We start from the raw sequence: 19,289 nt of genomic DNA on the forward strand, positions 1-19,289 counted from the left end.
TGCTCTTGATCTTGCAGAATGTCAACCGAACCAACATCTATTGAGGGTAGTGTTACACCTCCTACTTCGATAGATTCTGAAAATTCGGGAGTTGGAGCTTCAATCCAAACAAAGGGGACTACTGGGAAAAGAAAAGCCCCTCCTCAAAGGTCAGAAGTTTGGTCTCACTTCACTAAGTTTATTAATAGTGAGGGTGCAAGTAAGGCTAAATGTAATTATTGTGAAAAGGAATTTTGTTGTGATATGAAAAAAAATGGTACGGGGTCATTGAAATATCATATTGGTTCATGTAAGAAAAATCCTAGTAATGTTGTTGACACTAGTCAAGGACAACTAGTTTTACCTAGAAAGGGAGTTGAAGGGGGGGAAGGGAATATTTCAACTTGGAGATTTGATCAAGAAGCATGTAGGAAAGGATTAGCACAAATGATTTTGATTGATGAATTACCTTTCAAGTTTGTTGAAAGTGAAGGTTTTAAGAAATTTATGTTTGTGGCATGTCCTAGGTTTCATATTCCTTCACGAACTACTATGACTAGGGATGTTTATCAATTGTATCTAGATGAAAGGGTCAAGATAAAACAACTTCTGAGAAGTTCTTGTTCTAGAGTTTGCTTAACTACTGATACATGGACATCTTTGCAAAGAGTTAATTATTTGTGTCTCACTGCTCACTTTATTGATAACGATTGGAAATTGAATAAAAAGATTTTAAACTTTTGTCCAATTTCTAGTCATAAGGGTGAGTCCATTGGGATGGTGATTGAGAAATGCTTGTTGAATTGGGGGATTGATAAGTTGTTTACTGTTACTGTTGATAATGCAAGTTCAAATGATGTTGCTATTGGTTATTTGAGAAAGAAATTTAACCCTCGAGGGGGTTTAGTTCAAAATGGTAAATATCTTAATATGAGATGCATGGCACACATTGTGAATTTGATTGTTGTTGAAGGCTTAAAGGAAATGAATAAATCTGTTGAACGTGTTAGGGGGGCTGTTAGATATGTGAGACAATCTCCAGCTAGATTACAAAAGTTTAAGGAGTGTGTTGTGGTGGAAAAGATAGAGTGCAAGAAGATGTTGTGTCTTGATGTTTGTACTAGGTGGAACTCGACCTACTTAATGTTAGACACTGCTCAGAACTTTGAGAGAGCTTTTGAGATATTTGAGGAGCAAGATACAAATTTTAGGGCTGAACTTGAAAGGGGAGAGGGTTGGCCTAGTGTGGATGATTGGGATAATGTTAGAAACTTGAGGGATTTCTTGGAACACTTTTATGAAGTCACTTTGCGTATATCTGGCACTTCATATGTCACGTCCAATAATTTTTTTGATGAGCTTTCCGAAATTGATATTCTTTTACGTGATGCTCAGTTAAATAGTAATATTGATTTCAATGTTATGGCCATCAAGATGAAAGAGAAGTATGATAAGTATTGGGGTGATATTGATAAGATGAATTTGCTTATGTTTGTTGCTTGTGTTTTAGATCCTAGACAAAAACTAAAGTATCTTGAATTTGCACTTAGTGAAATGTCTAGTTCTGAAAAAGCTTGTGAAATGATGCAAAAGTTGAAGGAATCTTTGTATGAATTGTTTGATGAGTATAAGCCTCCACTCCATAGTACTTGTAGCCAATCGAGTGTGTCAACACATGTTTCTATTGGTGAACCACAACAAAAAATGAAAAGGCGAATGCAAGCTTTGTATAAAAAGCGTGAGTTGGAAATTTGTGGTGAGGATAAAACATCTGAGTTGGATAAGTATCTAGCTGAGGCTAATGAAGAATTTGTTGAAGATTTTGATATTTTATTGTGGTGGAAAGTGAACAGCCCTAGATTTCCCACTCTTTCAAAAATTACCAGAGATGTGTTAGCTATACCGGTTTCTACGGTTGCTTCAGAGTCTGCATTTAGTACCGGAGGACGTGTGCTTGATCAATATAGGAGTTCTTTAACTCCTAAAATTGTACAAGCTCTTGTGTGTACTCAAGATTGGATTCGAAGATCATCATCACAAGAAGACATAAAAAAGATTGAAGAACAAATCCAAGAGCTTGACAAGATTGAAAATGGTATGTTTATTGTTTTATTTTAATAGTTTCAATTTTTTTACCATATCACTCTTACTTATTTAATTGATTCAATGTTTAGACATTTCTTGGAATGCATTAGAGCCTACCCTAGATTCATGAACTTTCGTGAGTTATAGGGTATGCTTACTACTATCTTATTCTTGTTGATTTATAATCTATTCGTTTGTTTATATTATTTGAGTTTTTTTTAAATGCGTATATTTCTATTATATGCTAAATTTTTGCTCATGGTTTTTTTTAGGTTTAATGCAAATGGAGATATTTTGGAGAGATGAAATGAATATATTTTGGAAAGATGAAATGGATATAAATGGAGAATGTTAAAAACATACATTTCAATTATGTTTTAATTCAAGACTTGTGTAATATTTTTAATTATGTAGTGATTCAAAGACTTATGTAATATTTTTAATTATGTAGTGATTCAAAGATTTATGTAATGTTTTTAATTATGTAGTGATTTAATTCGGGTAATTCGGGTAATTTTCGGGTAATTTTCGGGTAATTTGGGTAATTTTCGGGTAATTCGGGTAATTCGGGTAATTCGGGTAAGTCGGGTAATTCGGGTAAGTCGGGTAATTCGGGTAATTCGGGTAATTTTTAACCAAAAATGAATAACACATATTTTTCGGTTAATTCGGTTAACCGACCTTATTAACCGAAAAAAAATTCGGTTCGGTTAATTATTTTTAAAAAAATTCGGTTCGGTTAACGGTTAAAAAATTTGAGAGGTCGGTTAATTCGGTTACAAGAATTTCGGGTCGGTTAACCGACTGAACACCCCTAGACAAGAGGGGTGTCAAATTTAAAGGAGTTAAAGATGGAAAGATCTAGATGATTAAAAAATGAGCTCAATTTTAAATTTAAAGATGATTCAGAGTGTGAACGCACAAAAGAATAGAAGATTCTTGAGTACTAGGCCCTAATGTCAATGGATTAAAGCCTTTGAAGAAACCAAACAAAGGCAGAAGTGGTCTGAAGGGATACAGGATGGAATGAGAGGGGGATTCCAAGCCAAACAACGTGTACGAAGTGGCATATTAGAAGAAGATGCTTTGATGTTTCTTTGCAAGTCATACATAAGGGGCAAAGGTTATCAAACAAAGAAAGTGTCGCGAGAGGAAATCTTTAGTTGGAAGGCAATTACCGCAAATATTCCAGAAGAAAGCTATGATTTTGAAAGCCACAAGTCAATCCATGCTTTACAGGAAGATGATCCAGCAGATGAGTGATATCCTAATTGCCATGGCAACAAGCAAGCATTTTTAACAAAGAACAACCATTACGGTCATATTTTCAAACAAATTTGTCTCTACAACCTTGTATTGATAGAAATTTATTCGGCTTTGAAACTGTATTCTCCGACACCAGCTAAAAATTGAGTTATTAAATTTTTAAAGTTTTACCAAATTTTCTAAGTTTATAATGAAATATCTAAGGGTTTAGCAAAATTTCTAAAGCTTTACCCTAATTTCTAAGAATTTACCCATGCTTTGAAAGATTTCTTTAGTGTCGAAGACTCAATTAACTCAACATTTTGGCATACCAAAATTTCTAAGATTTTATTGAAGTTTATAAGGTTATACCAAAATATGTAAGGATTTACTAGAATTTTTAAGGTTATACTAAAATTTCTAAGGATTTATTAATATATCTAAGGGTTTTTACCAAAATTTCAAAAGATTTCCTTAGTGCCTTAGACTCGATTAACTCAACATCTTGGCATGCTAAAATTTCCAAGGATTTTCTAAAATTTCTAAAGATTTATCAAAATTTACGAGGATTTACAAAACTTTCTAACGTTATACCAAAATACCTAACGGTTTACCCAAATTTCTAAAGTTATATCAAAATATTTATAGATTTAACAAAATTTAAATATCTAATGATTTACCAAAACTTTTAAGATTACTTAGAAATTTTGATAAGTCCTTAGATTTTTTTGATTGGCCAAAATGTTGAGTTGATTTTAGATTTTTTTTATTGGCCAAAATGTTGAGTTGATCGAGTCTGGGACATTAAGAAAATATTTAGAAATAATGATAAACCTTTTAGGAATATTGTTAAGAAATATTAATAAACACTTAGAAATATTGGTATAACCTTAAAATTTTTGGTAACGCCTTAAAAATTTTAGTAAATCCTTATAATTTTTGAAATTTACCATTATGGCAGAACCTTATAAATTTTGATAAATCCATGGATATTGTGGTAAACCTTAGAAATTTTGGTAAAACCTTAAAAATCTTGGTAAATATTGATATGCCAAATTGTTGAGTTGGTTGAGTCCGAGAAACTAAGGAAATCTTTAGAAATTTTGGTAGAAACCCTTTGATATATTAGTATAACCTTATTTAGATATTTACGAAGTGAAAAAAAAAATCCAAGTTATATACCAATTAATTGTTAATAAATGATTTGTGTTGTTTAAGTCTTTGTTAGTATCCGATCTTAGATTTTTAATTTTTTTATTATATAATATTTAGAACTATTCATAGTTTCTCTCCAACACTTCAATAGGAGGATAATGTGCATCAATACACTCGAACTTATGTCCTCCTGCACTAGCAACAATACCAATGTCAACTAAGCTAAGACTCAACCAGCCCCTTCCTCCACTTTTTGATAAAGGTTTTACATTATCGTAAACCTTCAAACTATTTTGAAAAAAATCAATTAAGTTTATTTCAATCATTGTCAAGCCCGGCCCTTTTCAAATGGAAAAATTTTATTTAGATCTATTTATAATATATAAAATTTTAAATTAGAAATGGTAAAATTACACTTTAACCTTTCAAGATGATAAAATTTTGATTTAATTATTTAAAAATTATAAAAATAAAAATAATTTTTCGACCATCAAAAAAAATCTTTTGGCTTCACTCTTGATTCCAACCTTTTATATTCAATTGATCCTTTTGGTCTAAAAATTCAATTAAGTAAGCCTTTTGACTGTTAAATTGTAGCAGTTTCCTTGATGTGGTTGTTAATGATCGATGAATCAACTATTTCTTGTTGACATAGTATCTTACGTGTACAAATTGATTGATGTGTTATTATTTTATATATAATACCAACAAGAATTAAAAAATTATAAGAAAATTACAAAGAAAAATTTATTTACACCAATATAAATTTGAGTTCCAATTTGAAATCATAAGATGAGAGGAAATGAAATAGGAAAATATGTTAGTTTAAAATTATACATTTTTTAAATATTTCATTTTTTTTTCTTATCAATTTTTAACTCTACCAAATAAGGGGCGAAATAAAAATTATTATTTTTTCTTCTTTTAATTTTTTTCATCTTCCCTACCAAGCACACTTATGGAAATTCCTATACATTTAATTTTTCATCTTTCTATTTTTTTTACCCAACAAAGACTAAGGGCCCCTTTGGATGAGCTTTGCGTTTATTTGCAGTTAGTGTAAAAATAACGTTAATGATAAGATTAAATACTGTAGCGATACTCTGATGTAAGACAAAAAAAAAACCAAACTCAACCGTACTAAAAATAAATACCTATCCAAAAGAACCCTAAGTTATTAGGTTAATGGCAAATTATGATATTAAGAGTTCAAAGCTTGTTTATATAACCTATCCCCTCTTAAAATGTATTAGAAGATTTGATTATGCTAGAGAAAAAGTGTAATGACTAAAAGTGTTTTGTTGATGTTTCCAATAATGTATAAATAAAAAAAATTAATTTAATTTAATTATACATATTTAAAAATAAATTTATCTGTTTAAATTTTATTTATGTTAAATAATATATTTTTATTATATATTTAAGGGCTTAACTGGGTAAAAAAAGTTTTATCTTGAAGGTATTTAAGTTTTTTTCTTTATTTTGATAAATTTTAAAATTTAAATACACATAATCGAAAAAAATAATATTTGAAAGTCAGTTATCAAATTTTTCACTAACTACATTTCATTTCAAGCAAATTCATATTTAACGTTTATATAATTTTTTTTATATAAATTTGTGACTTACTCACAATTTAAGTGTATCATAATCTAGTAATTATTTATATGTACAATATACCATCTTATTAATAATTTATAAATTAAAATATTAAATTAATAATTATACAAAATAAAAAATTTATATAATAAGTTGCGTTCCAACCAAAGTTTGTATGTTATTTATCCGTTTATTATATATTGAGTCACCATCCGTCGTAATAAAAAAACCTTTCTTACAGGTTAAGCATCACTTATTAAATATAAGAAAATAAAAGCAGTTTACAATGCCTTTATGGTGACGGAGCTTATCACGTCCCTTTCTCTTTTCTCATGCTATTTTATCAAACTGACCTAAAAGAATTTAATATTTATAAAAAATAATTCAAGTTTAAAAGTAATCACTAAAATGAATTGAAATAAATAGTAGAATGAGATTTTGACCTTTTAATGGCAAGCATCACTTGGTATTTTAGTTCCATGATTGCTTGATGATTGTGTTAGACTTTAAAAAAATTAAATTTTTTGGTTTTGGCCTTTCAATAGCCAGTACCAGAGTATTTTTTAAAATCGTATTATATTGATATACAAAAATAGCAGCATTTAAAAAAAATTGGTTCTGACCTTCTAATAGCTGACACCGGACTACCAGTATTTAAAAAAATTGATTTTGGCATTCTAATGGCTGACACCAGGTACAGAAAAAAAATTTTAATTCTTTTAGGTGCTGGCCTTGTAATGGCTGGCACCAAGTACAAAAAAAATTAATTTTTTTTAAATGTTAGCCTTCTAATGGTCAGTACCAGACTACCAGTATTTAAAAAATTTTTTAGTTCTGGCCTTCTAATGGCCGGCACCAGGTACGAAAAAAATTCAAATTTTTTTTAGCTGTTGGCCTTCTAATGGCCTGCACCAAGTACCAATATTTACAAAAAAAATTTATTCTGGCCTTCTAATGGCCGGCACCTGGTACAAAAAAAATTCAAATTTTTTTAGGTGCTGACCTTCTACTTGCCGGCACCAAGTATGAAAAAAAAATCCATTAGAAGGCCAGCACCTAAAAAAAATTGAATTTTTTTCGTACCTAGTGCCGGCCTTTAGAAGGCCAGCGCCTAAAAAAAATTGAACTTTTTTTTCGTACCTGGTGTCGGCCATTAGAAGGCCAAAATCATTTTTTTAAAATACTGGTAGTCTGGTGTCAACCATTAGAAGGCCAGCACCTAAAAAAATTTAACTATTAATGTTTATATATTTTATTGATATAATAAATTTAACTATTAATGTTTATATATTTTTTTCAATTTGTATAAATTATGCAAATGTTGCGGGTTAAATTTGTTAAAATAAGATCAAATTGATAGAATGTCTAAACTTTTAAAGCTAAATGTGTTATTATAACAATTAAAATTATATAAAATTGATGGAAAACATCCACGTCATGATTAATTGTTCTTAACTGCTCACTTTTGAAATTGACAGGAATTAAATTGCTCTGATTTTTTTAGAGGGTCCAATTTGTTCAATATCAATATTGAGAGGGTATGCAAAAATTTATGTCTTTTTCTTATATTGATAAATCAATAAATACACATAATAGGAATATTAGGATTGACACAATGACTTATTTGACCTTTCAACTTTACAAAAAAAAGAAGAAGTCATTTTAGCTCTTCATTCAATGTTTCATCTCTTTTACCCCTTGAACTTACATTGTTTATCAAATCACTCAAAAATGGATGAAATGTTAACGTGTATTAACTCTGATGATGTGGCATACACATAGATGTCATGTTAACAATTAATTAACTTTTTAAATTTTTAAAAATTCAAAAAATTATAAAAATATTTTTAAAAATTTAAAATTATTAAAAAAAGTATAAAAACTATATAAAATATATGTTTTAAAATTTTTAATTTTAAAAATTAATTAATTGAAAACGGGTATACTCATGGACTACCATATATTTTAGAGTAATTTGACAAACAATATAAGTTCAAGGACAAAAAAAAAATAAATGAAATACTAAAATAAATTTTTTTAAATTATAAGACTAAATAAATCATTATACCATTAAAATTTGAATCTAAATCATAATCACTTTCATTAATTCAATTTTACTATTCCAACTAAAATAACGTTTATCTTTTATTTTGGTTTTAAAAAAATTATTAAACAATTAAAATATTTTTTAATTTTAATTTAATATAAAAATATAAAAATGTTTTTATTATTTATTAAGACAAATGCTCATGCTAAATCTGATTGGGTTTTGGGCATAAATTTTTAGGAATCTAAGTCGAGAAAAGATGCCAAATATTATAATTTTGGACACATTACAACTAATAAACTATGTATAAAATGTAAAAATAATTTAAACATCGATAAAATACGAAAGGGTTAGTATTTGGTACATTAGCATTATATTTTTCTTATTTTATAAGTAACTTTTAAAAATTATCACATGTTTTTTTTAATAGTTATTTTTCATAATATTTTACTATATCTTTATAATACACTTATCAATCTCCTACCTTTATACTACTTGTGAAGTTTAAAAATTTTAGTATACAAAATATTTTTCTCATATAAAAAATGTGTAAAATACTTTAAAAAGGAAAAAAAGAAATGTGTAAAATAAAAAACACATTGAATTATAAAAAAATGAATTGTATTAAATTGACAAAATATAAAACATATAACAATTTAATTTTTATTGTTTCAAACATATATATATATGAATTATTTTATAAGAAGTAAAAGAAATTGAAGTAACAACTATTAAAAATATTGAAGCAAACTAAAAACTCAAAATCATAAAAGTAAATCAAGAGAGGTGGTGTAACACCTTAAACCCGACCTAGAAGTTTAAGTTAAATCTGGATGAGTTACACAAACGCATTGAAAACTGATTTTAGTAAGTATTCAAAAAACATTCAAAACATTACTTGATTTGTAGCGGAAGTCTTTTCAGAGTTTTAACTTTAAAAACCAAAAATCTATTTTAGTCGACTTAAGTGATTTTGTAGTTTCGTGTTAGAATTTTTTCAATTACTGACGTGGTTAGCAAAAAGCAAGGCGAGTTCAGACATAGATTACAAACCTAAAAGATCAAATCATAGTTACATCAGTGCAAAAACAATCCAAGCTCCTATACACCGTCTGATCTTAAGTCAAATGTTTACCTGAACAGATAAATATAAGATAAAGAGGTGAGCTACAGAGCACTATATATAACCAAACGCAAATACAAATAAACAGATCACAACATATAACCGTAGTAACGCAGAGAACTTAACAGTGGCCATATAACCAACACAGAACAGATCTAAAGTATCATAGAGATTGCAACAATGGTAGTTCGACAAAATAGAACAGAGAAGAACAGAATAGCAAATGTATGTCTATGTCGTTACAGTATTTTTCAAAACCAATCAGAGTGCAGATTTATCAGAAAACATCCTACCCAACTCCTCTACGCAGCAAAATAGAGTTCCCTAGAGCTTGTCCAACCAAATCAAACCAACAGATAACTGTGGACAGTGCCACCTGAATTTGCAGTTAAAACTGCCAGATCAGATACATGTGGTCAAGCCACAATATTACAATCAAGCTACTAGAATAGGATTGTGGATAAACCACCATATAATGCAGATCATTAAATTTTCAGAAACTTCCTCCTTTCACATCATCCCAAATCCCATGCAATATGTCATGTCATCCATGTACAGAGTCAGAATAATAAGCATGTAGGTCATGCTATCGTATAATAACAGAATCAGTAGGCATGAGAGTCCATGCTTTGTAAAACAAATTTATCAAACCTCAATAGATCACATCAGATTGTTATGAAGTCACATGCATGGTTATAAATCAGAATCAATACCAATCAATTCAACATATTCGAATATCACATATTCTTAATCAACAGAGTAACATATGGGCGTACCATCAGACTTAACAGAATACGGATAGTACCAGGATAGTTCACATAGCTCAACGCATCCAAACAAGGTACATTATACATTAGCAATCATATTTACTTATCTTAAATTGAAACAGGCATACGTACAGATAGTAGATTATTCACTAATAGATTAACAATTCATAAGTTTTGAAGCTTAATACAGATCATACAGACCCTATAGAAGGCCTACCTTCGATCCAAACGATGTTCACGACCCTAGGGAAAATTTTAGAATTTTGACTTACACGCCCGTATGGATCCACACGACCTTGGTGTCTGACCTGTGTGGCTTACACGGCCTAGCACATAACTGTGTGACCTTCTTAGTGACTTACACGGTCTTGCACATGGTCGTGTGGTCCCAAATAGTGAGTTACACAGCCTGTACACACATCCGTATCCTTAGTGTAATGCCTCAAAATTTCTATTTTAATTTCTGTGAAATCTTGACACAAGTTTGTATCTGCTTTAGTGATTAAGTGTTCTGGGTGTGTGTAAGAGGTCCCAAGATCAAGCCTTAACTTTAGTAAATTTTAGTATTTTTCTGACTTAAGCCTTATCCTTGTTCAATGGGCTTATATTTAATTACTTGTAATTACATATTAGAATGAGTTTGCTGGTTCAAGGGGTAAGGGTGTGGTATGTTGGAGGTTGGGAGTTTGAATCCTTACAGCAAGGGTGTATTAATTTTGCTCAGATATCTGATGAAATTTCGGTTGAATTAAAATTCTGAGGAAGTAGGGGGTGGTGGATGAGTGGGAGGAAAATAAAGGATTTTGATAACTTATCTTTTATTTTCTTCTTGTTCAATTTTTATCAGTTTCTTTCTCTCCTCTATTGGAACTAGCATCGGTTTCTGCTTCTCTTCAAAGTTCCTGTCGATTTTATTTTTGTTCCTCTCTTTCTCTAGCCTGAATTTTGTTTCTTTGTTTTGTTCAATTCTGTAACGCCCTTATTCCCGAGACCGTCGCCAGAGTCGAGCTTGAGGTGTTACTAAACTTAATTCATAAATTAAACAATTCATACGATTCATTTTAGAATTTCTAGACAAGCTGGCAAACTGTATCACAGTCTCTTAAAAATTCATATCTCGAGTTCCAAAACTCGAAATTCAATTCCGTAAATTTTCCCTGAAACTAGACTCATATATCTATCTACTAATTTTTTTATAGAATTTTTGGTTGGGCCAATTAGTACAGTTTATTAGTTAAAGTTTTCCCTGTGTCAGGGTTTGACTACTATGACCCCTGTGTATTATGAATCAGATATCTCCCTGTACAGAGTTTCAATGACTATACCGTTTGATTCTAATAAAACTAGACTCAATAAGAAATCTGTAAATATAAAATATGACTTCTAATTATTTTTTTAAAATTTATGGGGAATTTTTAAATTCAGAATAGGGGATTCAGAAATCGCTCTGGCCCTGTTTCACAAAAACTTAAATATCTCATAAAATATAGCTCATTTACCTATTTTTTTCTTCCATATGAAAATAGACATAGTAAGCTTCGATTTCATAACTTATCCATCATATAATTCCATTTCTACTATTTTTAGTGATTTTTCAAATTTACATCACTGCTGCTGTCAAATTCTGTTTTGTGGTAAATTTTACCTTGCTATAGATTTTCATGGACTAAATAGCATTTTAAACATACATAACATCAAATATGATTTAGATTGGCCATTCCAATGGCTAATCATTTACAAACCCTTTTCTTACCAAACCATAACCATATTATAAGATCATTTACACAAAGTGAGTATAGTGCTATACATGCCACATTCAAATATACAAGCCATTTTACCAATTTAGATATTCGGATAGTGTGAGCGAGCCTTCGACCTATCCCGATTCTCAAGCCGTCTTGTCAAAACTACAATGAATGAAAAGGAGGGAGTAAGCATAAATGCTTAGTAAGTTCACATGTAAATAACAAGTAACATGATCATGCCATTCAACATAAACATTATTTGCATAAACAACACCAAGACATTAATGTTACATTTGCATTTAATATCTTACTACGATTTCATCATACCAAGTTCTCAACCCGAAGGTTTAAACGCATACTTGTCAAATTTTCTCATTCACCACACTTACCAACATGTCACCTTCGTTTTAGGCATTCTCCTTATTCCATTAGAGTTCTCCCGTTGAACACATCGGAATATGATTTTGGATACGCGGATAATATGCACGTAAGTGCTATACTCATAGCTAAACAAGTTCATTAGCTTTTGAAATCTATGTAGCCAAGCTACCATGTAACCCGCCCATAAGCGAACTTGGACTCAACTCAACGAGCTAGGGCGTTCGCATCCATAAGTGAACTCGGACTCAAACACAACGAGCTCGGATGCCTAGTTATATCTCACGAACTCGGACTCAACTCAACGAGTTCGAAACTCAACCATCCTAGTGACATGTCACTTTTACCTTAATCTATTCCCAAGGTCCAAACGGGATTCTTCTCAATTATACATTTTGATCGCCTTCTTTGAAATGTAGCAACCGATAATTGCTAGCATCTTATACTTATCAAGTTGTTCACATAATTTGCATATCACCAAATAATAATTCACAAAACATAATATTTCATGATAATAAGTATCATATCATATAAATAACATTAAAACACTTAAAATAAAAATTATGTTACCTTATTTACACATGAACTTACCTCAATACAAAATATTAGCAATCGAGCCTATTCCTCGTAAACTTTATTTTTTCCTCGATCGCGACTTGAATCTCGTTTCTCTTGATCTATAATACCAAATTAATTTATTTAATACATACATTCATCAAAACAGTCCCTAATACGAGCTTTGGCAAAATTAACATTTTGCCCCTAAACTTTTACATAATTACACTTTTGCCCCTAGGCTCGGGAATTAAACTTCATCCCTTATTCTTATGTTTTATGACATGCTGATCATTTTTTCCTTCTATGGCAACATCAAATTCTCACTCTAACATGTACTTATGACTATTAGGTATTTTTACCGATTAAGCCCCTTTACTCGTTTTCACTCAAAACCGAGTAGCACAAGTTGTCTAACATAATTTAAAACCTCATATTCTATCATAAAACACCAAAATACACAAATTTCACCTATGGGAATTTTTCCAAATATGAACCCTAGGTTGAATTATTGCTAGCATAAGTTAATTCGAGCTACTAGGATTCCAAAAATGTAAAGAACATTAAAAACGGGCATAGAAATCACTTACAATCAAGGCTTAAAAGTGTTGAAACCCTAGCTATGGTGGAGAGAAAAATTCAGCAGCAACTAATTGAGAAGATGTCCATTTTTGTGTTATTTTTCCCATTTTATTTCATTTAATATCCAAATGACCAAAATGCCCTTCCTTACTAAACTTTCAAAAAATTCCATCCATGTCCAATTTTTGTCCATAAACTTAGAAATTGGCCAAATTCCTATTTAAGACCTCCTCAATAACATTCCAAAGCAATTTCATACTAAAAACTTCTAGAATACAAGTTTTGCAACTTATTGAATTTAGTCCCTAACTTCAAATTAAGCACTTTATGCATAGAATTTCTTCATGAAATTTTCACACAATCATGCAATCATACCATAAACCACAAAATAATTATAAAATAATTATTTCTATCTCGAATTTGTGGTCACGAAACCACTATTTTGATTAAGCCCTAATTCGAGATATTACAAATTCCTTTGTTCATTCTATTGTTATCCACGCAGGTTCGGTAAGCTTTCTATGTTATTTTGCAGTAGTAGCATAGCAGTTATGATAGGAATTTGAATTCTACAAATTGTTGTGTACGTAAAGACGGTAAGTCTGAGGTTTTCGATTCGATGGTTTAGCTTTCGTGTGTAAACGTCTTTGCGATGGTAAGTTCTGAATGTTGCTCAATTTTAGGTTCGTAGTATTGGTAAATCATTGCTAATAGAGCATTGGGTTTCAATTTTTAGGCGCTGGTGTCTTGGGAGTGCTTTTGCATCGGAACAGTACCAAGTGTGTACCCGAAATGCAAGAAGACGAGTTTTCGACAAAAGCTAAAAACCTTATTGTCGAAGCCACATGGTCGTGTGGTAGGCCGTATGCGACAACACAGCCGTGTAATCGACGAAGGCCAGGCCGTACGCAAGACATGGCCGTGTGAGCCACACAGATTAGGCTAAATTGGGTGTGTGGGCCCACACGAGCACGTCACATGGGCGTGTGATATCTGGTCCAGGCCGTGTGATCCACACGAGTAAGGCCAATTTGGGAGTGTGGGCCCACACGGGCATGTGAGCCCATTACACTAAAATTTTTTGTAGGGTCGCTCAGGTCATCCTAATCGACTGTGGACCTACTATAGGGTCGGTAAAGGCTTACTAACCCTAAAATTATGTGTTTTGCTAGACTGTTATACTGATCTGAGAATGTCTGTACCATCTATGTCTACTATATGTTTTTATAAGCATGTATTACCTGTAATTCTGTATGCATGTTCTGTTCTGTATTGTGATTGGGGTGAGATGATATATATATTGGAGGAAGTGTTCTGAAAGGCAGATTATGCCTAAAATCTGGCAGCATGGCTACATTATGTCTAATATGTCCCGCATTGGTGCAGCATGGTATGTAGGGTTGGATGAGCGTTTTAAACCCCACATGGTGTGTAGGGATGGTCAAAGATGGTGTGTAGAGGATGGGGATATGATTCTGTTATCTGATTTGCATATCTGTAACTGTATATGTATCTGAAATGGGCTTAGGCCCAAGTCTGCATCTATATCTGACATAGGCTAAGGCCCGATTATGAATCTGTCTGATTTGTGATATTTTGTATGCATACATGCTTAACTCTGCTGGGTTACACACTGAGTTTACGTAAACTCACCCCTTTTTCTGTTTGTTTGTAAGGTAACCCACTGTCTTAGGCTGATCGGTACAACAGAGGACTCGATGGTGACCACCTATTTTACTGCTTTATTTTGTTTTTAGGTTATTAAGTTTGGCATTGAAGTTGTATTTTCTGGGACTCTGGACTCTTTTAAAACTTTGACGTTGGTTTTGGGATTTTGGTTTTTACGTATTTAACACAATGATGGTTTTTTAAAAGCTTGAATGGATTTTCTGAACACAATGTTTTACAAGCTTTCACTACAAACACGTTTTACCTATAAATGTTTAAAAGCTTTAAAAATAATAATAACTCTAAAGGCTAATGAACTGGAAAGGTTTTAACTTAACGATAATGGTTTTTCAACCCTTTTTTCATGTGACACTTTCGGATTCGGCCATAATGTCTAGGCCGGGTTTGGGTGTTACACTTAGCCAGTGTGACCCTAAACAGTGCCTTACACGGTCTACCACACGGCCTAACACATGACCGTGTGGCGACGAAGACCATGTTTTTTTATGTTCATAAATTGCAGAAATTTAGATTTTTGTTATCCACCTGTTACGGATTCGATGCAAAAGCAACAAGGATGAATTCTCGTCCCTAAAATGACATTATAGCGAGAAATTAAATGACTTATTCATAAACAAATCACTAATATTAATGTCCAAAACTGAAGTTATATCGAAGAACTTTTAACACAAAATCTTAAATCGAAACTTACCAGCAATCGAATTGAACTAGGCAAGAGAAGTTAGACCCCGTACAGAATCAATTTGGAGTAACAAAGCAAAATGAAATGTAATTTGAAGAGAAGAAATCAAAACGAAGAAAAATAAAAAACATATGAGGAATGGCAGAAAAGACATGGAAGAAGAAAGAAAGAAAAGAATAAAAAAAATGTGAAACCACACAAGAGGTTTCTGGGAAGTTTAATTAACTAAAAAAATAACTACCATAATGAGTAATTCAAAATAAAACATTTCCCTATTTCTTTCATAGGGATTTGAAGACATGACCAAAGAGTACACAGAAGCTTAACTATTGAATCACTAGGCTCATTGTTGCCATCAATTGATCGAAATTAACTTATAACTCTCACATGTCCAAAGATAGGATTTTAATTAAAAATAGAAAAATTTCAAGAAATAGGATTCGAACCTAAAACCTCGTATTCAAAACTAAAACACTTAACCATTGAACCAGATCAATTTGCTTATACAAAATTTCCAAAATATAGACTCAACTGGTGCTATATTTTTAGTGTGTAGGGATGGGTGGGTTGATTTTATCCCACATGGTGTGCAGGGCTGGACAAAGATGGAGTGTAGAGGCTGGATGGGTAGGACTTGCATACTATTTACTGTTACTACAAAGGGTTAAGGCCCAAACATATGACTGTTTCTGTATTAAGATGAGCTAAAGCCCAAACTAATTTTGCCACTATTACTGTATTGGGTTAAGGCCCTAACTGAAACTGAATTGTTACTGATCTGGGCTTCGGCCCAGACTGTATTTTGCTCACTGTATGTTTAACTGTTTGTTTATTAAGGGATTACACACTGAGTTTTCATAAACTCACCCTTTTGTTTATCTGCGCAGGTAATCTTTAGGCAGATAGGTGCTACGAGGGACTCAAAGGTGGCCACACAACTGCGCATGCTTCTACTTTTGACTTTTAAATTATAAGTATTTTAATTTGTTTTTTTTACTGTAATAAGGCCTTTATGGATTTTAACTTTAATTTAGGATTTTTATTTGCTTTACTTTATAACTGTTAGTGTTAGGAAACTCGAGTTTTCGAAAGAAACAATGTTTTTTACAAAGTAAACGCACGTACGCAACTATTTTAAAAAGTTTCCGCTATAAAATGATATTTTGAAATTAATAACGTTTTAAAGTAAATACTTTTGATAATGACGCAAGTTTTAAATCATCTTTTAGATCACACAAAGAGGCTAAATAAACATTGGGCTTTTCAAACGAGATCATGATTTACGAAAAACACTTCAAAGTGACATTGCCAGATTCAGCCATAATGTCTAGGCCGGGTTTAGGGTGTTACATCTGATATGTGCCTTATTGACACGACATGGTGTGTAGGGATAGGTGGGTGTTTTTAACCCCAAATGGTGTGATGGGATGGTCAGAGATGGTGTGTAGAGGATGAGGGTTAGATTTTATATATCTGTATCTGCATTTGATTTTGTTACTGTATCTGAAAAGGGCATAAGTCCGCATCTATATCTGTTTCTGGTTATGTGTATGTTGAATATATGCTTACATGCTTATTTCTGTGGGTTACACACTAAGTTTACGTAAACTCACCTCTGTTGTTTGTTTCTGTTCAGGCAATCCATAGACTTAGGCGGATTGGTGCAGAAAAGACTCAGTGGTGACCACTTTACTGTAAATTGTTAAAACTTAGTTCATATAGTTTATTTTAATATTTTGGTTTAAATTTTGAGAGTTTGTAATTTCTGGACTTTATGATTTTTAACTGTGGTTTTTATTTGTTTATTATCTGTATGCTATGACAAAATATTTTATGAACTCACGATTCCAAAAACAAATTGAGTTTTAAAAATTCAATGGTTTTTCGTAAGCTTCCGCTGTAAAACACGTTTTTTAAGGCAAGTTAACTATGTAAATAATGATTTGACGATGGTTCTAAGCAAATATGAAATTGATAACTAAGAGGCTTTATCGTGATAACTACATTTTCAAAACCCATTCCTTGTGACATCACCAGATTCGACCATATCGTTTAGGCCAGGCTTGGGATGTTACAACACTAAAGTTGAAAATGTTGTAAATGTGCTAAGGGTTGCGTCATTAATGCATGATGACATGTTTGTATGGTAGTTATTCTGATCATTCCTTGAGCTTGTTAAGCTCACCCACTCCTTTTTAAAACCATTGTAGATTTGTTGTGTTTCAGTGTGAGCGATGTGGTTTAGATGGAGTGATCCAAGCAATACTTTAGCATTATTTTGTAGGTGCTTATTTATTCATTTATGTTTTGGGGAAATAAAGGCAATGTGATAGACTTTTTGCTAGTTTTTGCCATGATATTTAGAATGTCTTCATGACTTTATTGCTTTAAATTTTATGGACACTGGTCTGGATATTTTGATTTCTTGTTTAACCATATTTATGATGTTATGAACTGCTATTATGGACATTTTGACGATGGTTGATGATGTATTAGTTATAAGTTGCTTAGTTTATGGTTAGAATGAATTATATGCCTTATTATGCTATATTTTTGCTGCCTGGCGCAGAGGTATTGATATTCAGGTTTTAAAAATGATACCTTCATGATTTTTGTAAGTGCAGGAAGTCAGTAACGTAATTTGGTATCGATACCATATGACGAGTATCGATACTCGGGGTAAAGTAATCGATACTTTATGAAAGGTACAGATAATTTCTAAGATTTTGATTTTAAATGAGGAACAAAATGTTGTTTTGGTATCGATTTTCCAAGTAGTATCAATACCATTTGAGAGAAATACCAGTTCCTTTGATTCAGTATCGTTACCTATGTGAATAATTCAGAATTTTTGTTTAGTGGTTTAAAAGCATATCTAATTCTCGTTTTATGTTCGCATGATGAATTTTTAGCATGTTTTAATGATATTCAAAATATGTATGACTTAAAAATTCTTACAAGTGCTAAAATGGAAGGTGTTTGCTTAATAATGAGATCAATTTTAATGAGTGTGATGTGTAATGATGGTGTGACATCCTAATATTCAAGTTCAGTGACTATGCCGGGTATATGTGTTAAATTCTTAGTCTTTTCTTTGCTTTGATTATTGGTATTGATTCACCTTTTTTCATTTGTTATTCTAGGCATAAAACTCCGTTATTTGCTTCCCCGGAAACCGTTAGAATCAATTTTGAGCCTCCTGAATAAAAAATGAGTCCAGTAAATCTGGAAACAACTTCTAATCATCTTAGGACTTTTGGGCCTTCGTGAATGCTACCCTAATATCACTCTTCATTCTAGTTTATGAATTTCAAATTTTTTATTCTTCCAGTTTGTGAAATCTAATTGATTTTCCTACTTCTTTGTTCTTTGACATTTATGTACCTTATGCATTAATCACTAATATGTAGATTTGTTGACTGTAGATATCATACTTAATAGCTTATAAATTTTTCATATCAATTACAATTCTTAAATATATCATTATTTAATTAGTTTAAACTTGTGATGAACAACATGATTGAGTATAAGCTATGCAGGTAATTCATGTTTCGTGGATATGTAATACAATCTAAGTAAACCCCGCTCATGTGTGCTAGTTGGCAAGAATTGGGATTCTTTAAATTCTGTTGACACTAACAAAATAAATCTTAGGTAC

This window comes from Gossypium hirsutum, chromosome A04 (assembly GCF_007990345.1).
Source record: "Gossypium hirsutum isolate 1008001.06 chromosome A04, Gossypium_hirsutum_v2.1, whole genome shotgun sequence".
Classification (NCBI taxonomy): domain Eukaryota; kingdom Viridiplantae; phylum Streptophyta; class Magnoliopsida; order Malvales; family Malvaceae; genus Gossypium; species Gossypium hirsutum.